This window comes from Ursus maritimus, unplaced genomic scaffold (genome assembly GCF_017311325.1).
Source record: "Ursus maritimus isolate PB19 unplaced genomic scaffold, ASM1731132v1 scaffold_11, whole genome shotgun sequence".
Lineage (NCBI taxonomy): Eukaryota > Metazoa > Chordata > Mammalia > Carnivora > Ursidae > Ursus > Ursus maritimus.
In genome coordinates, this window is record NW_024423453.1 from 68,917,893 (window position 1) to 68,939,391 (window position 21,499).

Below are 21,499 nucleotides of genomic sequence, written 5' to 3' on the forward strand. Positions count from 1 at the left end.
TACAATGGCATAAGATTGAAATTTATTTTTTTCTCTCTGTAAGGTGACAAAGGTTTTTTGTTTTGTTTTGTTTTCTGTTTCTTATTTTATTGTTGGTCTGCTCTTGGTAGAAAATTATAAATAAAAGTGTTTATCTTCTCAGAAAAAAAAAAGTTTCCTATGTTTTGTCTTTATTGGGTCTTTAATTACTTAGGAAAGCTAAATTTTCTCAACATTAAAAGAGCCAAATTATTCTGACAACTATGTAAACGTCTGTATTTGCCTTTAGTATCTCTAATTGCCACCTTGGTTAAATAGATAATTAAGTTCTAAGTTTTGTAATGACGTATTGTCATTGTAATGACCTTTCCTATTTAGGCATGTGCTTTAAAACCTTCTGATATTTTTAACAAAATTCTCAAAGTTCAAATTCTAAATGAAGTCTTTTTGACTAATTAGGCTTATTTATTTTGTATGTTAAATTATATCGGAAGCATTGCCAGAAAAGGGAGGATAAACCTTTTTAGGTTCTATTGCCTGAGTGAATGCTACAATTGTTCTAGAAATTAATGAAATTTCTGAAGTTTCATATGTCTATGTATACATTTCTTACTTATAACTTCGTTACATGTAATATTCTAATTATTGCTACTGAACTCTCATCAGATCTTTAACCATGGTCATTTTTGAGTCTTGTTGTTTACAGCTATTGTTCTAATGTTCTTACAAGTGTGTTTTATCTTCAAAAAGATTTATGGGGAGGACTTTTGCTGAACAAAGGTTTCTCTACCCTTAAGATCACAAAACTGAGCTGAATAAGAATTTCCAGAACTAAAGGAAAAACTCCATTCAAACAGAACAAGAATTACTAACATGGAACTGAATGAATCAAAGAAGATAATTATAGTTTTTCTGACTCCTGTTTAAAACATTGCTGACTCAGTTTGCCTGGGTGGCTCAATGGGTTAGCCGTCTGCCTTTGGCTGAAGTCATGATCCCAGGGTCCTGGGATTGAGTCCTGCATCCGCCTCCCTGCTCAGTGGGGAGCCTGCTTCTCTCTCTGCTTCTGCCTGTCAATCCCCCTGCTTGTGCTCTCTCTCTTTCTCTAACAGATAAATAAATAAAATCTTAAAAAAAATTGCCGACTCTTATATTTGCTCTACCAGATTTAAAAAAAAATTATCATTTTCTCCCTACCTGATCCCTCCAGAATTCAGAAACTCTCAGTGACTATTCTTTCTTTCATGACAATTACAGTTGTTGTGAAAGTTCAACAAGAATCTGTTCTTCTTTTAACAGGACACCATAGGAAACTCTGGTTATATTACCAAGGCTTTAAGTGGAATGTCATATTTGAGAAAGACACACATAGACTCAGATGTGACCCGACAGCATTAACGAGCTAAGGTTGACTTCATGCAGCCAATGAAGCCCCTTGGAAAAATTGGCCTGGTACCTTTAAAACAGCATCCCTGGGAGACTTCACAACCAAGTACTGAAGGTCACTTTGTGACAGGCTTAGGAATCTCAAGATATTTTGGGGACCACAAAAAAAAAGACAAAGTAACCCAAATCTATAGGTACTGCAAGCAAATCCGATGACAAGTACTTGGCTTAGACCTTTGCCTTGATGTAATAACATTGTATTATAGAAATCCCAGAAGGAGAAGAGAGGGAAAAAAGGGCAGAAGATTTATTTGAACAAATTATAGCTGAAAACTTCCTTAATCTGCAGAAGGAAACAGACATCGAAACCAAGAGTCACAGAGAATTCCCACCAAAATCAACAAAAGTCCATAAACACCAAGACATATCATAGTCAAATTTGCAAAATACACAGACAAGGAAAGAATTCTAAAAGCAACACAGGAAAAAAGTCTTCAGCCTGCAAGGGAAGACAAAGAAGGTTTGCAGCAGATCTATCTACAAAAATCTGGCAGGTGAGAAGAAAGTGGCATGATAAATTCAGTGTGCTGAATGGGAAAAATATGCAGCCAAGAATACTTTATCCAGAAAGTCTGTCATTCAGAATAGAAGGAAAGATAAAGGGTTTCCCAGACAAACAAAAACTAAAGGAGTCATGACCACTAAACTAGCCCTATGAGAAATATTACAGACTCTTGGAGTGGGAAAGAAAGACCAAAAGCAACAAAGACTAGAAAGGAAGAGAAAAAAGTCTCCAGAAACACCAACTTTACAGGTAACACAATGGCACCAAATTCATATCTATCAATAATCACTCTGAATGTAAATGGACTAAATGCACCAATCAAAGACATAGGATTACAATGGATTAAAAAAAAAACATTTATATGCAGCCTACAAAAGACTCATTTTAGACCTAAAGACACCTGCAGATTGAAAGTAAGGGGGATACAGAGCCATTTATCATGTTAATGGATGTCAAAAGAAAGCTGGAGTAGCCTTGACAAACTAGATTTTAAACCACAGACTGTAAAAAGAGATGAACAAGGGCACTATATCATAATTAAGGGGCCTATCCAACAAGAATATCTAACAATTTTAAATATTTATGCCCCCAACTTGGGAGCACCCAAATATATAAATCAATTAATAACAAACATAAAGAAACTCATTGATAATAATACAGTAATAGTAGGGGACTTTAACACCCCATTTACAGCAATGGACAGATCATCTAAGCAGAAAACCAACAAGGAAACAATGGCTTTGAATGACGCACTGGACTGCATTGACTTACAGATAAATGCAGAACATTTCATCCTAAAGCAGAATAGTTATTCTTTTCAAGTGCACATGGAACATTCTCCAGAATAGATCACATACTGGTTCGCAAATCAGCCCTCAAGAGGTACAAAAAGATTGCGTTCATACCATGTGAATTTTCAGACCACAACACTATGAAACTTGGAGTCAACCACAAGAACAAATTTGGAAAGACCACAAATACATGGAGGTTAAAGAACATCCTATTAAAGAATGTATGGACTAACCAGGAAATTAAAGAAGCAAGAGGGAAAAAAATACATGGAAGCAAATGAAAATGAAAACACAACAGTCCAAAATCTTTGGGATATAGCAAAGATGGTCCTAAAAGGGTATAAAGTATAAAGTCTGAAGCCAGTAGAAAAGGGGATTACAGCAAAATTAAATGATATAGAAACAAACAAATAAACAAACCAAAAAACAGTAGAATAGATCAATGAAACTAAGAGCTGGTTCTTTAAAAGAATAAATAAAATTGATACACCCCTGGTCAGACTTATCAAAAAGAAAAGAAAAACAATCCAAATAAATAAAATAAAGGATGAAAGAGAAGAGATCATAACCAAAACCAGAGAAACACAAAAAATTATGAGAGAACATTATGAAAAATTACATGCTGACACGATGGGTAATCTGGAAGAAATGGGTAAATTCCTAGAAACATACAAACTGCCAAAACTGAAATAGGAAGAAATAGAATATTAAACAGACCCAATAATGAGCAAAGAAATTGAATCAGTAATCAAAAATCTCCCAAAAAACAGAAGTCCAGGGCCAGATGGCTTCCCAGGGGAATTCTACCAGACATTTAAATAAGAGCTAATACCATGGCACCTGGGTAGCTCAGTCAGTTAAGCATCTGCTTTCAACTCAGGTCATGGTCCTGGTGTCCTGGGATTGAGCCCCACATCTGGGTCAGGCTCCCTGCTCTGGGGCGAGTCTGTTTCTCTGTCTGCTCCTCCTCCCTACTCATGCTCTTTCTCACTCTCTCACTCGCATGCTCTCTCTCTCTCATAAATAAATAAAATCTTTAAAATAAATTGTTTAAATGAGAGCTAATACCTATTCTTCTCAAACTGTTAAAAAAAAGGAAAACTTCCAAACTCATTCTACGAGGTCAGCACTACCTTGATTCCAAAACCAAATACCCTGCTAAAAAGAATTACAGGTCAATGTCCCTGATGAACATGGATGCAAAATTCTCAACTAAATACTAGCAAATCGAATCCAACAGTACATTTAGAGAAATATTCACCACAGTCAAGTGGGATTTATTACTGGGCTACAGGGCTCATTCAATATTTGCAAATCAGTCAACTGATACACCACATTAATGAAAGAAAGGATAAGAACCATATGATCTTCTCAATAGATGCAGAAAAAGCGTTTGGCAAAATACAGCATCAATTCTTGATAAAAACCCTCAAAAAATTAGAGATAGATGGAACATACCTCAACACTATATATAAAGGCTATATAGGAAAGACCCACAGCTAATACCATTCTCAATGGGAAAAAAAAACAGGTCAAATATAAGACAAGGATGTCCACTCTCACCATTGTTATTTAAAATAATACTAGAAGTACTAACCTCAGCAGTCAGACAATAAAAAGAAATAAATGGCATCCAAATTAGCAAGGAAGAAATCAAGCTTTTACTATTTGCAGTCGACATGATACTCTATGTAGAAAACCTGGCAGACTCCACTAAAAAATTATAGGACTAATACACAAATTCAGCAAAGTTGCAGGATATAAAATCAGAAATGTAAAAACATTCCATGCTCATGGATTAGAAGAACAAACATTGTTAAAATGTCTATACTATCCAAAACAATCTACACATTTAATGCAATCCTTATCAAATTGCCACCAGTATTTTTCAGAGCTAGAACAAACAATCCTAAAATTGGTATGGAACCATAAAAGACCCCAAATAGCCAAAGCAATCTTTTTTTTTAAGATTTTATTTATTTATTTGAGAGACAGAGAGCATGAGATAGGGGGAGAGTCAGAGAGATAAGTGGACTCCCTACTGAGCAGGGAGCCCAATGCAGAGCTCAATCCTGAGACTCCGGGATCATGACCTGAGCTGAAGGCAGATGCTTAACAAACTGAGCCACCCAGGCTCCCCTAGCCAAAGCAATCTTGAAAAAGAAAAGCAGTGTGGGAGGCATCACAATTTCAGACATCAACCTATATTATAAAGCTGTAGTCATCAAGACAGTATGGTACTGGGATAAAAACAGACACATAGATTAATGGAACAGAATAGAAAACCCAGAAATGGACCCACAACCATATGGTCAAATAATCTTTGACAAAGCAGGAAAGAATATCCACTGGGAAAAAAAAGTCTCTTCAAAAAATGGTGTTGGGAAAACTGGACAGCCACATGTGGAAGAATGAAACTGGACCATTCTCTTACACCATACACAAAGATAAACTCAAATGGGATGAAAGACCTAAATGTGAGACAGGAAACAATCAAAATCCTAGAGGTAAACTCAGGCAGCAACCTCCTCGATGTCAGCTGTAGCAACTTTTTACTAGACATATCTCTGGAGGCAAGGGAAACACAAGCAAAAATTAACTATTGGGACTTCATCAAGATAAAAAGCTTTTGCACTGCGAAGGAAACAATCAACAAAACTAAAAGGCACCACAGAATGGGAGAAGATATTTGCAATGGGAGAAGATATTTGCAAATGACATATTTCATAAAAGATTAGTATCCAAAATCTATAAAGAGCTTACCAAACTCAATACCCAAAAAACAAATAATCCAGTTAAGAGATGGGCAGAAGACATGAATAGACACTTTCCAAAGAAGATATCCAGATGGCTAAGAGACACATGAAAAGATGCTCAACATCACTCATCATCAGGGAAATACAAATCAAAACACAGTGAGATACCACTTCACACCTGTCGGGTGGCTAAAAGTAACACAAAAAGCAACAGATGTTGGTAAGGATGTAGAGAAAGTGGAACCCTCTTGCACTGTTGGTGGGAATGCAAACTGGTGAAGCCACTCTGGAAAACAGTATGGAGCTTCCTCCAAAAGTTAAAAATAGAACTATCCTACAATCCAGCAATTGCCCTATTAAGTATTTACATGAAGTATATAAAAATACAGATTCAAAGGGGTATATGCATCCCAATGTAATAGCAGCATTATTGACAATGCCAAACATGGAACAAGCCCAAATATCCACCGACTGATGAATGGGTAAATAAGTGGTGGTATATTTATACAATGGAATATTACTCAGCCATCAAAAAGAATGAAATCTTGCCATTTGCAAAGATGTGGATGGACCACCTCCTGACATGAGAAGACTATTGAATTGAACTGACCTAACTTACCTTGTGATAAAATATGGAGTAAGAGGTTTCTATATCTGTACATGAGAGTTCCAAAATAATGGCTCTATGAAGGATGAGGGCTCAACCTAGTGCTAGAGAGTATCTGCAGTTGGATGCAAGGCAGTTTCACTACTCCAATCCTGATCCAGTTTCCTTCAGCGTCACACAACTGATGTCCCTCTCTGCTGCCTCAGGAAGACTTTTCTCTGTCATGGGTCACCACCTGTGCTGAAATTCACAATTTCTCCACTGCTGCATCTGCAGAAAGCTAAACTGAATGCTTCATATGCAGAAGCTTATTAATCATGTAGAAAAGATCTCTTTTGCTGATGCCTTCACTAGGTAGCTCATCTCTTAACCAGGTCATTGGGAGAACTCTTGCTCAAAGTATTTTCTTTTGTCTTATATGTACAATAATCTCATGTTGATGTTTATATTGCTGCTTTGGCATAAGGATGCAAGCACCTCCCAGTACCTGGCTGTAGGGTCATCATGGAAGAATGGTGTGAAATTCACCCAATCCCCCCTGTCGTCAATAAGTTATATGAATAAAACTCTCTATAAACTGTATGAAGTCTCCTGCTTCATTTTTTTGGTCTTTTGAAGGATGCATTATGTCCCTGCTTTCCAACACATCTGTAAAATGTCTATTTTGTTTCCTATTCCACACAAACTTCTTTTAGTTAAATATCACCTAAAAAAGAGGATTCTAGCAAGGTGATCCATTTTTTTTAAGATTTACTTACTTACTTACTTATTTACTTATTTATAGCATGCACGAGCAGGGAGGGGGGGAGCAGAAGGAGAACAGACTCCCAGTTGAGTGTGAAGCCCACTTGGGGCTGGATCTCATGACCCTGTGATCATGACCTGAGCTGAAACCAAGAGCCAAAGACCTGACTGACTGAGCCACCCAGGCACCCCAACAAGGTGATCCACTTTTAACCATCTGATTAAAAATAATGGGCTATGAAATCTGATTTTGATTCAGTAAGAGCATTACTGCTTTGTACCAGTGTTCCAAATTGTGTAGTTCCTTTATATTGTATTTTATGGATCTCAGGAAAGCCCCTTTCCTTTAATATATGTCTGATACCATTTGAAGTATCAGTACTCAGTGTCCCTAATTCTTATAAAAACTTTTCAATGTAATATCATCAACTCCAAGTTCCATCTGAAGAAACTGAGGCCCAGATGTATTAGGCAGTTGTCTCAGGGACACCAGCAGTGTGTAGTTTTTGATGATTGTTTGGTAGTGGCATTCACCAACAGGGTTTGCCCAGATCCTAGCTCCATCCCTCAGGGGATACAGCTCACTGGGTAATGATTGTTAGAAAGAGAAAATCCTTCAAGGGTGCTGACTGGGGAGAGACTGATAGTAAAGGAATCTTCCAGCACCAAGCAGAAAACGTAATGAGGATTACTGTCTCAAAGAGGATCTGGTCTTGAGCACTGCCTTTTTATTGGTTCTTTGTGAGGTGATTTTTAGAGCGGAGTATCTACATCAAGGTATAATATAGATACCTATATCATACCTTCTCCTATCTCCTTTCTGGTGCATATCTCAAGAAAGTGCTGGAAAAAACAAATACAGATAAATGGAGAGGGAAGGTGTTCAAGGTTTAAAACACCTTATCTTATGGTAGATGGCCTCTCAGGAGGGATGGGCCTAAAACTTGGGAGTAGGAGGATTAGAAAAAAGGACCCAATTATGGATAGTTTCCTGAGACTCATAGATGGGATCTGATTAAATAAGCAAACATAATTATTTTGCTCTGTTCTCTGTAAATACATTTCATTCAAGGTCTTCAAAATATCTTCAGAAATAATTACTTAGAACCACCAAATTCTATGAATGAGAGATCATTCTATCCAAGGTGGGTTATTACTGAAGCACCAGGAAGACCTCACTGTAACTCTTTCACCCCCAGGACAATAATGACTCTAATCCCATTTATTCTATTTACTAAGGGCAGAAAAGGAATTGCACATGTGGAAGATTATATCTTTCCTCACTTTTCACCCCTCACTGTCTTTCTGCTTTCCAATTTAATTATTTAATTATTTCAAAGACTGTCATGTAGAAAGAACAAATGGTGTTAGTACTGGAACTGAGAGAAAAAGATAATTCAGTTACCACCTACTTGGTCCCACTTAGGCCAAGGATGCAAAGTCTTCTTAAGAGGAAGAAAGAAGGGAGCAAAGCCTTACAGGGTGATTAGAATGTGCCAGGCTCTTTTTACATGAGCAGGGACCCGTCTCTACTACCACCTTGAGAAAGAAGCAGCATTGAAATATCAAAAACAGTTGATCTTTTCTAAGCATGTGTGACAAATCTTGGTACCATTGAGGATAGGATCTTTAATATAAATTTTGATTTAATTAAAACATTTTTAAGCCGCTGTGCTGTTACAATTGCTTCTGGAACAGACACAGACATACCACTCCTTCAACACAAAGATAGACTATAAGGTGACTAAATACTGAGGCACTGCCTCTACTGTTTACCCTGAACCCAGAAATGAACTGCAGAGTTGGCACTGAGTCAGTGCTTCCAGTGATTAAAGCGTGTGCGGAAGAGCATGAGAGGAGCTCAGGTTTAACATGGCTGGATACATTCCTTCTCTCTGCTCTGTACACACATTGTACACACATTGACATTTTATCTAATCACATCTCTACCTTTACTTACGGTAACAGAGCAAACAAAAACACAAATTTAGAGTTTGAAAATAATCTCCAAGAGAAGACAGACTAGTTGTCAAATTCAACATTTTTGAATATTTGCTTATATTTTAAAAGAAGAATTCCACCACTGAGAATTACTCTATCAAAATTGTCTAAAATATAAAATGGGTTTTATACATCAAGATGTTAATTACATTATTTATAAAGGAAAAAGCTATAACACCCAGTGCACCATGCAATACCTATATATGGACCACAACTTCTTAATCCAGTCATCTGTTGAAGGGCATCTCAGTTCCTTCCACAATTTAGCTATTGTGGACAATGCTGCTATGAATCATTGAACTTTACATCAGAAACCAGGGATGTACTGTATGGTGACTAACATAATATAATTAAAAATTTTTTTTTAATTTAAAAAATAAAAAAAATTTATTTTAGAGTGAAAGTGAGTGGGGGAGGAGCAGAGGGAGAGGGAGAGAAGCAGGCTCCCCACTGAGTAGGGAGCGAGACACAGGGATTGATCTCGGGACCCTGGGATCATGATCTGAGCGGAAGGCAGATGCTCAACTGAGCCACCCAGGCACCCCAATTCGGTATTGTTTTAAATTGCACTATTCAATAAGCTGGGAAGCTGAGTATCTGTTGTTTATTGGTAACTCGTATTTCCTCTAAAAATTGCTTATATTCACTGCCCATTTTTAATGAGGATTTTAATCCTTTAAAATGTTCTTAAAAGCCAATTTATTGCATGTCTTTTAATCTCCTCTATGATGGATTTTCCCACCATATTAAATAATACATGCTCATTGTAAAATACATTAATATATAAGAAAGAAAAAAAAGGAGATGACTCTGAGATCAATTACATACTTATTGAATGAAATATTAAACCGTTGTTTAAAATTATCTGTGCAATGAATTTTAATATTATGGGAAATCTCTACATTATAATATTAGAGCAAAAGGAAAGCAATAGCTAAATAAAACATAAACCTATTCAGAATGAAAACCAAAAAAACAGAAAAAAATCAAATATTTGGAGATTTTCTGTATGTGCTGGGAAGTTGAGGGTTTTTATCTCTTTTCTTTCTACATTTCTTGATTTTTAAGTAGTGGTTACTATAATTTTTTATAACTTAAACATTATGTAATAAATAGCAAAAAATAAAAATATTTTCCAAAATTATTGACAGACCTTCCCTCCCTTAAACTGAGCTGTCCTTTAGGATATGTTTTAGTCAGAATTGTATCCCCAAGACCCCAAATAGTGCTTTGAAAATAGTAGCTACTAAATATGGGTTTGCATGCTGAATTAATGGTTGGAAGGGATCACTCATGAAAAATCAAGTGGAGTCTCTCAACCACAAGCCATGAACAGCTGAGTTTTAGAATAAAAGGGAGAGAAATAGCTATTAGTCTTTTAAAACGAAAACCACTCTAAAGCCTTAGGTTTCCCTATTCTAACTTATCATATTCCTACCTGTGGTAAGTAGATAGTCTGACACAAATGAAAGAAAGCTATTTGCTTTTAAGCTTAGTAAATACAGTTTTACATAAGAAAGCCAAGAGATTTTGTTATCACCTTTCAGGTTCTGTATTTACCTAAGAGTCTAGTTTCTTGCTTAGATCTTAGTATTATAATCAGCCAATAACCCAATGGCACTGAATTATTAGCTATGTGTTTAAGGGTTGCTACATTCCATTAGGTTCTTTGTACAGGCGTATCTCCTTTTGCAGATATGTTTATTCACATTTATTGCACTTCACAAATTGAAGGTTTGTGCCAACCTTGCATCCAGCAGACCTATTGATGCCATTTTTCCAACACCACCTGCTTCTCTTGTCTCTGTTACATTTTGGTAATTCATTCAGTATTTCAAACTTCTTCATTATTATTATATTTGTTATGGTGATCTGTGATCAGTGATTATGCCTGGCTGAAAGCTCAAATGATGGTTAGCATTTTTTAGCAATAAAGTATTTTTAAATGAAAGTCTGTACCTTGTTTTTTTAGACATACAGCTATTGCACACTTAATAGACTACAGTACGGCGTAAACATCATTTTTGTATTCACTGAAAAACCAACAAATTTATTTGACTCATTTTTAGTGCAATATTCACTGCATTGCAATATTCTGGAACTGAACCCACAATATCTCCAAGGTATGCTTACAATACAAAGTGGTCTTTCCTCTCATCATGCAAAATCTAAATCAAAAGGCAGTAGGTAATCAGCAGAGATTTATTAGGTCCAAACAAACTGATTCACCATTTGCATAATCAACTTACTTAACAAGCAGACAAGGGCTTACTCAGTACAAAGGACTTAGAAGAGCACTTCATCATCCAGAGAGAACAAGGACAGACATTGTCCATCTTTATGTCTAATCCTTTAATTTCTGTGTTCCATTGCTGACCCACACTCTCCCCAACCCTCCATCTAGTATAAGAAAATAAAATTAAGATCCAATATTATGTATTCCTTGACATCTGGGAAAAAACAAGAGGGCCTAGATTAGTCTAAACACGAGTTTCCCTTTCCATGTTTCCATGGACCAGGGCCCCTAGTTAAATACCAGTCTTAATTACAGGCCCAGGCCCAGTTCCTGCTTACCTCCTGAATAGCAGGCTTCAATTCCTTGACAACTCACAAGAATTACTCAAGCCATCGACATGTTTCCATGGGAACCGAGGAGTACCTCATCTCCTTGATACTACAGGCCTACCTCTCACAGTCCCTGGTTCACTCTGTTCCCAGTTGCAATCCTCAGATGTTTGGGTGTAACATGCATGGCATGGGCATCAACCAACCCTGGGCTGTGAGTATATGTGATACAAACTGTTGCTGATCTCATCTGTCTGGCGTAGGGGGATGTGTGTTCAGCCAGCCCCGTAACTAGGGCAGGAATTGCTCCTTCGTGGGTGGGGTAAATAGTAAGCATTAAGCACCCCAACACAGATACCTCCAGTAACATTTACGTGTCCTCGGCCTTGAGAAGTATTCTGTTTATATCTGCTTTGATTAATTATGTTTTTATTTTACAGTTAAACTCCCTTAGGGAAATCTTATTCATTCCTCTTATTTATAATCAGGGATAGAGGAGGTTTCTTATGTTTACTCGTGGTCTGCCTACACATGAAAATCCAGAGTGATTAAAAAATCTTCACCATCTCTGTTAAACTCAACTCCATCCATTGCAATGACTTTCAGACTGAGTAGGATCCGGAGTCCGATGCTCTGCATTCATTCTTCTGTCCCTTCTGATCTTTGACCTTATCTTCTTGCTTGTTCTAATCTAGCCACACTGGATTATTTCATATTCCTTGAATATGTCAGAATATTCCTTGAATATGCCTACCTCAGCATTTACTTTGACTGTCACTTTTTCCTAAAATGTGCTTCCCTCAGATATCTGCCTGAATGATCACCTAGTTCAAATATTTGGTCTAATGTCGCCTTCTCAGTGAAAGGTAACCTGACCGTAATTTCCATTTTTCTCTTCTTTAGCACAACCTATCCCCTTGCTGTTTTATTTTCTTCCATTGCAATTATCAAACACTAGCATTCTACAGTATGCATTTGTTTAATTATTTGTTCATTTTTACAGTCTGTCTCTCGCCCACTTGAACCTTAAGTTCCATAAGGGCATGCAATTGTTCAGAAAGTTAGCCCGAGCACTTATAACTGTGTAAATATTTGTGAATTTTTGTTAAATGAGTACATTTAGATTAAGGATTTCAAAAAGTTTTTGTAGTAAGAATTTTTTCATTTATTAACATAGAATTCTGATATATATTTTTAACTTTAGAAAAGTTTTCAGTAATTCATTTGAGCCTCATTACACACTATTAGCAGGAAATCCATCATATTCCTCTCATATCCTAAAAATCATTCAATAACTCTTACAGTTTTACACAGTTGAAAGAATGGCATACCCTTCCAAAATATTAGGCATAGAATGAGGATTGGATTCTGATTGGTCTGTTATTGCAATTTTATTGTTACTGAACTGAAACTGGTCCATACTGTGGAAGTACTTTTAGAGGCCTTGCACCCTCCCTAGGCTATGATGGTATCCCAAATAGGGTACTAAGGTTCTTAAATCATGTTGACTTTGCTGCTGTTCACACTGGCTCATTTATTCCAGAGAGGCTTAGATCTAAAGGGATAACAGCTCTCTACTGCTTTATACCTAGTCTTTTCAATCAAACTTATATCTTTGTCTAAAGCCCAGTAGTCCAGCTTAAATTTTCTTTTCCCATTTGTTATTTCATTCAGAGGCCTGGAACCTTCCCGAAGTTGCCTCACCCAATTGTAGAGGCTGGCAAGTCCACAATCTTCAGGGTATGCCAGCCAGCTGGAGATCCAGAAAAGCTGATGTTAGCTCAAGTCTGAAAGTCTGAAAGCAGTCTACTGGTAAAATGCCCTCTCTCTCAGCCCTCTGTTGTTCTTTTTTTTTTTTCTAGGAAGGCCTTTAACAAATTGGACGAGGCCCACACATATTATGGTGAGTAATCTGCTTTACTAAAGTCTATTGATTTAAGTGTTAATCTCATCTAAATATTTAATGTCTTCACAGAAACAGAATATTGTTTGACCAATATCTGGGTACTATGGCCTAGCCAGGTTGACACATACAATTAATCATCACAGGACATATAGATTGGGATTTGACTCTTTCTTCCTAGGAAATCCAGGGCTCTTTATTTAAATTATCACTTTCTCCATAGAGATCTACTGCATACCAAATGAGTATTGCAACTTTTTGACCATCAAAAAAAGAGAGAGGAAAAAAAAGACCTTGTTATATATGAATCCGCTAATACTAGAAAAATGTGTGCCCTGCATTTGCATACCAAAGAAGGACCCCCAAGTGATCCTTTGTAGGACAAAGAGGAACAGTTTCTCTGGATTAGAAATCCTGAACCCATTCTACAAAGGGCAATAATGCCTGAAGATGTGGCAGGGTAATAAAAATGAACTATAAACACCTAGAATTAAAATCAAAATGCTGATTGCAATTCCTGAGTCAATGCTTTTTGGGTAGTCTCTCAGACCCATATTTTCATCTTTTCACCAGGTGGGATCACGTAAGCCAGGAGGAACAAAAACCCTGAGGCTAATGGTTGTGTTCTTACTTTCAGACAAACTAGATGGAAGAACATTGTTTGACAAGAGTAACATTTAACCAACTTACTATGTATAACTAAGTCATTTTACAAATTCTGTTCTGTGTCACATGCCTCTGGGTTTATAAGAAGTGCTCAGTATGGTTGATAGGATTAAAAAATAGGACAAGCTTGGCAATCTTACTGATTTCTGTCACAACTTAACCAAGCAAAGTTGTTAACCCATGCTCTTATCAATATGTGCTCAGTTATACACTACATATATGAATGAAAACCATCTAATTATTCATATATTCAATTAATTTTGGATTGAGTAGATGGAGATCTGCTTAACAGGTCAAGAACGAAACCATATCTGAGAGTGGCTTAAGAAGAGAGAAAGTAAATGTAACTAAATGTCAAGGAACTGAGAGAAAAGTGTTTGAAGAAAGTAAAATTTAGAATATAACATGTATGTTGTTGGTTAATTTTTTGTGTCAACTTGGCTGCCATAATGCCCACATATTTGGTCAAATATTCTGGATGTTTCTATGAAGGTGATTTGATGAGGCTTACATTTAAATCAGCAGACTTTTTAATTTTATTTATTTATTTGACAGAGAGAGAAAGAGAGCACAAGTAGGCAGAGCTTCAGGCAGAGGGAGAGGGAGAATCAGGCTCCCCACTGAGCAGAAAGCTTGATGTGGGCCTCTCGATCCCGGGACCCGCAGATCATGACCTGAGCTGAAGGCAGACACTTAACCAACGGAGCCACCCAGGCGCCTCTAAATCAGCAGACTTTTTTTAAAAGCACTTAATTGAGGCATGATTGACTTGAGAAAAGATATACATATTTAATGTACACAAGTTGATGAATTTGGATATAAGTATACACCTGTGAAATCATCACCACTATCCAGGCCCTAGACATACCTAACTCCTCCTAAAATTTCCTCCCACCCTCTTTATTATTATTACTACTGTTTTTTGGTTTGTTTTGGTTTTTCCCCCGAGGAGTTTATTTGAACAAGGAGGCTCATGTAAAAGAAGGTGTTGGGACTCGTGGTGGTGAAGCGTGGCTGGTGCTGACAATGCGGGATTCAGGGGCCCAGAGGAACTTGATCTCGGAGTCGTGGAACCTCTTGACGGCTGATCTGCGGCACTTGGTGTCTGCAATCGCCTCCACCTTGATGATCTGGATCTAGTGGGTCCCTGGTGCGGTGCAGGATGCCCATGTTTCAGTAGCACCAGGTGACAGCGCCTGCAGTGGTCAGGTCCGGGCTCTCCCAGTAGATGTGTGGGTGCCCCTGGGGGAGTCAGAGCGTAGCCACGTGAAGTTCTTCACCCGCAAGGGGGACTTCTTGAAAACCTGTCCACAGTAGACAATTCCCCCTGCAGACTTCATCTTCTTCAGCAGAGACACAAAGTACCAGAACCAGGACTTGGTGACAACATGACGAGGTACAAAGATTCGCCTGCAATAGAGGACGGAGTGCCATATCTGGGGGTGGGCAGGCAGCACCCCACCACTTTGTACTCTTGCAGTGTGTTCCAGGCCTTCAGGGCTCACTCTCCACTCTCACCACCACCCACGAAAGGTCCCCCTTTTATTATTAGCATCATTATTGTTATTATTATTTTATGTAAGAAGACTTAAGATCTATTCTCTTAGTAAATTTTAAGTATATAATACTGTATTGTTAGTTGTGGGCACTGGTCTTTATAGATTTTTTATAATTTATTTACCTTGTATAATTTTATAATTTATTTACCTTATATAATTGAAATTTTGTACCCTTTGACTATCAACTCCCTGTTTCCCCTCCCTCCCACCCCAGTACCAACATTCTACTCTCTGCTTCTATAAGTTTGACTATTTTAGATTCTACATGTAAATGAGATTATACTGTATTTGTATTTCTGTGTCTAACTTATTTTACTTAACCTTCTCCGGGTCCATCCATGTTGTCATAAATAGCAGGATTTCCTTCTTTTTTAAGGCTGAAAATTACTATATCGTATGAATATACAAAATTTTCTTTGTCCATTCATCCATCGGGGACATTTAGGTTGTTTCCACACATTGGCTATTGTGAATAAGGTTTCAATAAACATGGGAGTGCAGGTGTCTCAAGATTCTGATTTTGATTCCTTTGGATAAATACCTAGAAGTAGGATTGCTAGGATTGCCTAAGAGTTCTATTTTTAATTTTCTGAGGAACCTCCATACTGTTTTCCTTAGTGGCTACACCAATTCACATTTCCACCACTGTTGTACAAGGGCTCCCTTTTCTCCACGTATTCACCAGTACTTATTATCTCTTGTTTTTTGATGATAGTCATTCTAACAAATGTGAGGTGATACCTTCTTGTCCTTTTGATTTACATTTCCCTGATGATTAGTGATGCAGAGTACATTTTCATGTACTTTTTGGCCATTTGTATTCTTTGAAAAATGTCTGTTCAGGTCCTTTGCCCATTTTAATTATATTGTGTGGTTTTTGCTACTGAGTTGTATGAGTTCCTTATGTTTTGGCTATTACCCCTTATATGATTTGTAATTATTTTCTCCCATTCTTAAGTTGTCTTTTTTTTTTTAAGAGAGGTAGAGAGAGAGAGAGAGAATGGAGGGGCAGAGGGGGAGAATCTTAAGCAGACTCCATGCCCAGCGTGAAGCCCAACTGGGGCTTAATCTCACAAACCTGGGATTATGACCTGAGCCAAAAATCAAGTCAGATGCTTAATCAACTGAGCCACCCGGATGCCTCCTATAGGTTGCCTTTTTGTTTTTGTTGAGGGGAGTCATCGAAATGATGCTGATGAAAGTTGGAAGTTTTGGGTTTGTGAGAGAATGGCTAAGAAAGAATTCTTGAGACGTTTTTGGTGCAAAAAGGTGATTTTATTATACCACAGGTATAGGACCTGTGGGCAGAAAGAGCTGCACTGGATTGTGAGGAGTGACTGATTACAGACATTTTAATTAGTGGGGGTTAGGGATAGCAAGTCTCTAAGGAATTTGGAAGCAATGCTTTCAGGACCTCGAGGGCCTAGCTGCTAAGATATGGTTATTTTTAATCTTTAATAAAACATAAACTTTAAGGCACTAAGGCAGCCATAAGTTCCTTGAGGAAAGTCACATTCTGCATGTTTCAGCTATCTATCTGTGGACTATAAGTTATAGGGAGACTTAATTTAAGCTATATTTCTCTTGCCTTTGTTTCCCTCATCATTGTGGCCACTTGATCTGTGAACTGAACCCAGGCTCTTGGAGGCTCCTAACCCCCTCCCTTGTCCTTGGAATATGGGTTACACTTGCCTTTCCTGATCCCATAGACTGATCCAAGGACATATAGCCTTGAGATAGTGATATGGTGTGGAAAACACCTGCATGGTACACATGACTGAACCCAGTTAAGGCCTCTTCATGAACCTTAAGATTTGGTAGGCAGGTGCATCCTTTTGTCTTGCTGTCACCCAAGACAAACCTCCTATGCTTCTTAAAACTGCCACCAACCAACACAGAGTGGCCTGCCTCTTTCTCTGGCCTCTCCCTGCCCTCTTCATTTGGGATCCAGTTTCAGATTCTACCAGAAGCTCCCAAAGAGATTATGAACCAACAACTGCCGAGACTGCCAGGAGACGAAAGAAATGGGAATAAGGCATCCTCAGGGGCAATCCCAAATTGGCCATTGATCTCTATGTGGGGAGGGGTGACCTGTACATTAGATGCTTGTGGATTACCATATGAGTACAGGGGCACTTCCCCAAACACCAGCTGGCCTCGTGCATTTGTTGGAGGAACTACACGTACATAGCACACTGCGGCAGGAGAGGGAAGCACATGGGGGCTGAAGCTCAGGTCAGAAAGTTAGAAGATGAGCTAATGTTAGAGAAGGATGTATAAGTGTCCACAAGCCTGCCAGTTTGGGGCTGAAGCTCAGGTCAGAAAGTTAGAAGATGAGCTAATGTTAGAGAAGGATGTATAAGTGTCCACAAGCCTGCCAGTTTGGAGGCTGACAGACAAGGTGGGAGGGCAGGATAATGAATTAGAGCTCTTAACGTACTGTTTTGTAAAGCTAGGAGGGGCCAAAATGCCTGGATTTAAATTCCAGGCACTTGTGATGATGCTGGATTAAAATGCTAAAAGGTGGAACCTCTGAGAAAGTGAAGAAAATGAAGAAGAGGGTATTGTAATTGATGAGGAAACAGCTGAAATGGCCCAGGCTTTCTGAACCCTCATACAAAGGAAAACATTAAAATAGTAATTACCCCCAAATTCATAAGAGAAAACTTGCATTCTTTCTCTGTCTTTTAAGGTTGTAAATCTTTTCTTGTCTTTGAAATGTAAACACCCCAGAATATAACAAAAACATTGCCCACAGAGATTTAAGAAAACGAAGGGGGGAGAGAGGCCTCTTACAATACAGACTGCTATAGAAGTGCCTTTGCCAATTCATTGTAATGCACTCTGCTACAACAGCTAACTAAATACCAAATGCACATACGTGGTCCAAAAGAGACTTGGATGGTTAGAAGCTGTGTTTTTAATCCTTTTGTTTTTTAGTGAGTGCTGGAAGAGGTCATTGAGAAGACATGACCACAAATTGACCCTCAAGCTGGACCCATTCCATTTTTCCTAGTATAATGTCAGTCATAATTTTAAAATGTATGTATGTATGTCGCAGAAATAATCAAATTCCTTTGTCAATTGTATTATAACAAACTCACACCACATCTTCAATTGTGGCCATTTTTAAGTCTTTGGTCATTTGCAGACAATTATGGTTTTACTCTGGTGCTTTGGTAAAAAAATGTGTTCCTCCAACAGTGCTTCATCTTCAGACATTCATGAAAACAACTTTGACAAGTACAGGTTTCTGATAACTAAGATCAATTTGCCTTCATGTGGGAGAGACAGTGATAAATCTTTCAAGTGCTCCCTCAAGGCTACCTGCAGAGCTCCACATGGGATGGCAGCTAGCGGCCCATCCTTGTTCTCCTTTCCCACATCAGTAAAATGGGCGCATTACATTGATAGTATAAAGTTAACAAGTGAAGACTTGCCTCTGTTGCAGGACACCCTGAAGGCTTTACTGGAACATCTGTGAGGGAGAAGCCAGGCAATAAACCTGTGAAAAATTCAAGGCCCAGGCACCACTGTAAAGTTTTGGGAGTCATCTGGTCAGGTAAGATGGGTGTTGTCCCAGAAGTTGTGATTGATCAGGTACAAGCCCATCCAACCCTTAAGAATGTGAAAGAGGTGCAAGCCTCTGTAGGGATTTGGGGGTTTCAGAAGACTTTTAATCCCTACCTGGCACAGTGCCCCCATCCCTTGTGCTGCCTGATAAAGAAAGGGCATGTGTGGGACTGAGGATCAGAGCAACAAGCTGCCTTTGAGAAGGCAAAAAATACTAGTAAAGTAGATTAAAGTTCTGGACAATTCCTAAGTGTGGGCCACTATTTGAGTGAATTGTGTCTATGAATTTAGAAGGTATGGGTCAGACCCTGTGGTAGACACTATAAGGGAAAAATGTCCCTAGAATTGTGGTCCAAGCTCTAGAAGGGGGAAGAAACCCTGGCAGTATACGTGGAACTCCCCCAGCTAAAAGCTTTCACACAGCAGTCAGTGGGCTGAGCTCAGAGCTGTCTGGCTGGAGACTGATCACTCATGAGCCCTTTATCCTTTGCACTGGTAGTTGGGCTATTCTAAAGGGGTTAACCCTATTTATGGCTTGGACAATAGAAAATGGGAGTGGATGATCATAAATAAGCCCTTGTGGGGGCCAGATATGTGGAAAAACATTGGTGTCCATCTGTAAGAGCCTAAGGCAGCCAGACCTCAATATTCCTCATGTCCCAGCTCATAAGACACTGACAGCCTCTGGTAATCAGGAAGCGGATGCTTCACATGGGTATGAGCCCTAGCTATTGACCCTTCAGTAGATACAGTAGATTAGGTACATAAAAGGAGCAACTACCATGGTGTCTAAATAAGATGGCATATTGCCAAGGATGCCAGTTGCCCTTGAAGAATAGTGACTTGGTTAATGCAGTAGCAGCATGTCTTGTGTGTTTTAAACAGTGCCCAAAGAAACTACCAAAAGAATCTCGAATTCCCAACCAATGAGGGGTTGGCAAATTGATTATATTGGCCCCCTCCCTCTGAGTAAGGTTTCTAAATATGCCTTGGTTTGTGTGGACACTGCATCTGGACTAACCTAAGCTTTCCTTATTACTGTGCAAACCAGACTGCTACCATTAGGTGGTTAAAAAAATGAAATAAAATCTATGGATACCGTCACTGACAAGACAGTCCTTAGGGAACACATTTCAAAAGCCATGGCATGCAAGTCTGAGCAAAAGAACATGACATTGAATGTTAGTTTCATCTCCCCTATTAGCCCACGAGCTAAAGGGTTGGTAGAAAAGAAAAATGGAAAATTAAAGCAGTAGATTAAATTATTAACACGTAAAACCACCTTGGCCAGATAGACTGAAGTATTGTCCCAAGTTTTAATACATTTGAATGATCAACTAGTAGATCCTGTTTCCCCATATGACAGACAGGGGACCCCTGCCAAGGCACCCAATACTGTGAAAGTATGGAAGTTGTGGGAAACAGCCATTCCCCTTATTCTCACCATGGATCAACATATTATGCTACTGAGAGCGCACTGGAATTTACAATGGGATGTCCTGGTGAGACAGGTGAGTTACTTCACATCTCTGGCTGAAGGGGAACTACTCAATCTCCACTAGGATCCCATTGTCCTTCTTCAAGATGGACCTGTTAAAATGTGTTATACTTGAAATGGAGCACGCACCATTGTAAGAGGGGGGGAAAGGTGGGGGCCCTGGTCTGGCATAGCCTACCCCCCGGCCGATTGATCTCTTTATGCCTGAAAATGGTGCCTCCCCCAGCTAACATGTATGGTATGTAAAACCAGGTCAGGTTCCTAAAACTACCTACCTCCCTCTTTTCCAGGCCAGGTGGATACTACTCTCCACTAGTACAATCATTTGGCAGCCATCTTTGTCTCCTCGATTGGCCTGGAGGACATTATAGCACACGTGGAAGCCTTTACTAAATTCACTGAACAAGCCTTAGCTGATAGCCAATAAAACCGATCCTTAAAGAACAACAAAATGCCTCTCATGAGAAAAGCTATCTTCCATAAGAGCCTAAGACTTTATTATTCCCTCTCAAAGAGGCATCTGTGCCATTATCCAGACAGAATGTTATGTGTTCATGCCTGACGAATCTGCTAATGTATCTTTTTATTAAATCACATGAGGACACAAGTAAACACCCTGAATGATCTGACCTTCAGTTTGGGGGACTTGATAAATCAGTGGTTCAGATCATGGGGCTCTGAATGGAAAAAGTTGTCACTGATTTTGGGAATCATGGTCTAATCTATGTTTTCTTTTATATGTGCCTGATTTGTGGCTGTAGCAGCTGCCTCCAGTGCAACCAGGTGGCCATCAAAAGAGCCACTTCCGTGCTAGTGAAACCCATTGCTGACCACGCAGGGCCCATTGAGGATGAGGGGAGCATGTGAGATTGTAGGAGCTGGTCGCAAGAGGTGAAATGTTGGGGG

At 38.8% G+C, this 21,499-nt stretch overlaps 1 pseudogene; it reads right to left on the bottom strand.

Moving 5' to 3' along the window:
• Positions 1 to 11,904: 11,904 nt before the first annotated feature.
• LOC103673335 lies at positions 11,905 to 19,076 on the bottom strand (annotated as a pseudogene).
• Between the last annotated feature and the right edge of the window lie 2,423 nt (positions 19,077 to 21,499).